Source organism: Austrofundulus limnaeus, unplaced genomic scaffold (assembly GCF_001266775.1).
Source record: "Austrofundulus limnaeus strain Quisiro unplaced genomic scaffold, Austrofundulus_limnaeus-1.0 Scaffold27, whole genome shotgun sequence".
NCBI lineage: Eukaryota > Metazoa > Chordata > Actinopteri > Cyprinodontiformes > Rivulidae > Austrofundulus > Austrofundulus limnaeus.
Window position 1 is genome coordinate 2305358 of NW_013952429.1, and position 4412 is coordinate 2309769.

The following is a 4412-nucleotide window of genomic DNA, read 5'->3' on the forward strand; positions in this document are numbered from 1 at the left end:
GAAAAGTCTAGATCAGTAACTACAACAGGTAAGACAATAACTGTTTATAACCTTTCCACAGAATATCCACATAAAAATATTTAAATTATCACTTTAAAACAGCTGTGGGAGAAAATAGCCAAACTTAACACAAGAGTTGAACTCATTTACTGGGGAACAGAGGGACTAGGGATTATTTCTTACACTGGTGTCATTAAAGCTACTTTTTTTTTGCAGGGCTTTGGTGCTCAGGACACATAATAAARCCACATTAAATTGAGCCCCTGGATAAAATTACAGATATTATGCCTTACCAGATAGTGCTTTAGTTTCTCTGTATTTTATACTAGCAGCATCTTTTAACTGTGTGGCAGAATATTGATGCTTGGCACATGAAGAACTCACCATGCCTTTAGATAGGTTAGTGATAGTCTGTGGCAAACATWTAACTATAAATAGTTCAGTAAAAAAGAAAATCTAATGTTTTAAATATTGGTCACTAAACAGTGTGGAAAACTAAATTACCAGCAAGTCTGGAGCTATCAAAAATCATGGCAAAAATGACTGAGAATGAAAGTTTCTTGAGCTGGACTTGGAAAAGGACAAAAGCAAAGGAGATAAAAAGTGGAACAGACACACGGGATGCCATCAGATCTCCACAAGGAGAGGATATCAGATAGATAAACCACACAGATACMGCAGCTTGTTGCAGTTCAAAAACTGCACTTATCTCACAAAAAGTCAGAGACATAAGTGGAAAATAAAACAAGAAAAAAAATCTAAGTAACACCAGCATTCAGTTAAGGCTTAGATGTAAAAAAAAAAAAAACGAGAATCAGAGCTGACTGAACATTGAAATGGGCTTGCTTTACACTGTAAAAATGATTTTGTTGTTTTTCTTTTGACAGTTTTACAAACTATGAAGGATTTTTCTGTCATATAATGAAAAAAACTGTAAAATTCAATAACTACAGGGCTGTGCAGAACGCTAAAATTTCAACATCCACAGCACTGCTTTTCGTTTGAACTTTCCACTATTAGTTCCTCATATTTTATGCCTTAATCTGAGTTTAGTCTCTGGAGAAGATCTTAAAAAGATATAAAAGTTTTAGAGGAGTCGTAAACCTACAGCCAGCCCCTCTGAACTCCCACTTCTGATCTGCATCTGGGAGGAAAAGGTGTTCAATCGTCTCAGAAATGACCTACAGCATTTTTTCCCCAAGCTGCAAGTTATTTACAGTTTTCTTCTTTTGGATTTTCAGTTTGCTGTTGTTTCTTTGATTGTACGTCAAACATTTTGTGAATTCTTATGGCAAATGTGTGTAAAAACCATCGCTGCGATGCAAAAGATAGATCTAAGAGAAGAAAGCCTACTGAAGGATAAAAAATATAAGTCTTTCTTCAGTGCCCAGCAACAGACAGCACAGGTATTGCTTCATATTACAGTCTAAAGTGCAGAGTTGTATTCCAAAGCTTTCAGTGTCACAATAAAGCATAGGAATATTTATTGTAGTGTACCGTGGGGATATGCACCACAGTTTCCATTGTGTCTGTATTTTTTTTCTTTTTYCCCCCATAAAATAAGGAAATAACCTCCACGTAGTACATGGAGCTGCAAATGGAAGATGACAGTCTTTCAGCAGAATGGGGTGGCAGCCGGCTCTGTCTCTCTAACTTATGCRGCAAGCTGTAAAATAACAAGCGAGCAAACAACAAGAGAAATAAATGACTTTCTGGACAAAGGCAGCAGCAAAGCAGAAAGCATTTCTCCTGAGGCTAGAGGGGGAATGAGMGCGAGATGGAGAGATGGAGGAGGAGGGGGGGGTCGGGATACATCACCTTGTGCAGCGCTCCATATCATTTGCATGGTTTATACTCTCCAAGGCCCCCACCATGCAAATGACTCATAAAGCAGAAATAGAGAGACTTTGGAGCTGGTGTCAGCTGGTGAATTTATATATGATTGCCAGGCAGGCCCGGTGTCCTAAATCATTTTCAATTAGATGACACTTTCAATATCGTGTGGCTGATTTAGAGATATTAAAACTTCTTCTCTCTTATCCTCCACAGAGTTGAAAGCAAGCCACCCTCCTCACCCGCCTCCCTCTTTTGCCCTCCTTTCATCCATGTTTTCTCATCTTCCTCTTTTTAAAAAGGTGCATGTTGGAAAGGATCTTTTAATAGAACGACTCAGCTCTTCAAGGGGGCGGTGAGAACCCCCTGCATTTCAAATGAGGGCTATTTGGTTATTAAAATTCACCATGTCCTTGTGCAGGCGAGTAAATGCAGAATTGAAACAAATACGGAATATTTTGTTTTTCCCACTCAGATTACAATAAGGTCCCATTTACACTACATGTGATGTACTGTATATATTTTGTTCGGTTAGGTTTTTTCTCGGTCCATAAATGTGACCCACCACATCAAACTGAGGATTAAATCAAATTTTGTCAAAATATAAAAAAATTATTTTCGGATTCCTGCTTTTYAAGTGACATTTTGATTACACTATCTTGATCACACTATGATGTTTTATGCCAACTTATGAAATTTTTTTTCACTAAATGACTAACAGAAGTTGTTCTGTTTGTTAGCATTATAGTATGTACACGCCTAAAAGAAGCTTCCAGTTGATTGTTTTTATTCCATCATCAACGTATATCTCCAAACTTTTTATAAGTTGACATAAGTTGTCTAAAACATCATGACTGGGCCTTATATGTCTTGATTTGTCTTTCTAATCAGTGTTACCCGTTGATATTTAATCTAAATCGCATTTTTAGATTATTCCAATGAGAGATTTTCATGGTGTTTTAAAGAGGAGTCTTTAAATCAGCCGGAAATAAAAAAAGCTTTGCTAGATTGCAGGGAAAACAACAACAAATTAAGTATTTGCTACTCAAAACAGGCTTTAAAGAAATTCTTCAAGATGATTTTTCAGATATTTCCCTTGGGGCACCCAAGGTATTTAGTCATATTTTGACAAAATGCAATTACATATGTTTTAACCAATGCACTACAGCCTACTTCTCCTCATAATGCTTTGAAACGTAATCCTTGGTACAATGTGATGGTAAACATAAGGTCACGTAAACATTCACATTATTAATCAAAATACAGACAAAGAACATTCATACCACGGCCAAAGACTGGCCAAAAATAATTGCAGCTTGTGTTTTCACTTTTGCTCATAATTTTCTCTCAGCCATTCTAGCACATGATCACACGGAGAGAGACAGGCAAAGAGAAGTCCAGTAAAAACTGATCTATTGTTGTTTTGGTTCTCATGGTGTAATGTCAGAGTGAGCATGCATGACACAAGCACTTCCTTAAAGCTCTGTGTTTTAGGTCCAAACAGTGGCACGAAAAGCAAAGTAAAATAAGTTATCTACCTTGGTAAGTGTGTAGGAAATTTTTGGGTTATCTTTGCACCTTATTCAAGACCATAGCCACAAAAGCAGCAGAAAAGAATCATTTGTTAAATCATCTAAAATCAGGTGGATGAGGCCTAAGATGGAATGTATTACTGAAGAGCTGGGAAAGGTACYATTATTCATTTTTAGGATGACTTTGCAATTTATCCCAGTAAGAATTGAGTAAATATTAGTTTAAAGTCGGAAGTAATGAAAGGTTGTGCTTGTGATCCAGCTCATTTACTTCAGCATCACAAACAACCTTTACGTGCTCCATCTTTACTCATCGAGACGAGCATTGATCTTGAATTTCTTTAAGTAGTGCTCCTTCATTCTCATTCTACTCGTGCGGCCCCTCTCGACCTTCCTCAAGGCTGCTTTTTAGGCACTCATTGTAGCACACTTAACAACTTCGCAGCAGCTGCCCTGACTGTTTTGTAAACCTCCCCCTGAAAGGCGTCTGCTTTTAACCAAGTGCATCACAGCTCTCCGGCTTCATCCAACCTTCTTTTTCATGGCAGTAAAGCTGACTGAAATTGACAGAGCGGAGTCCATATCAAAAGCTTTTCTCACTCTATGTGCCTTATCTCGTCAACACTGCGCTGAACACGCAGCCTCCTCGTCCTGTTTGTTAGATCTGCCTATAAAAGCTATATCTTAATGGATGTACACTAAGAGAATGCCCCACAGCAATGCATCTAAATGGCATCTCCTCTCTCCTCCATTATTGCGTTCGTCCGTTTTGCCTAACGTGTGCCTTCACCGCCTGATCCCCCCCTCCCATCCTCTTCCTCTCCAACCTTTCAGGAACAATAAAACCAAGAATTAGATGGACATCTCCCATTCTTACACTTCCATCTACACACTGCCCTCCACCTCCTCTCGTTCAGCAACACTCCCTCCTCCTTTGCTTCATCCACCGCCCTCCCTCCTCATCCAAACACACTCCCTCCCCCCGATCTCTGCCTCCATCCGTCCTCGGTGAGATTGTGTGCGGAGCCGGGCCGGGCAGGGCCGATA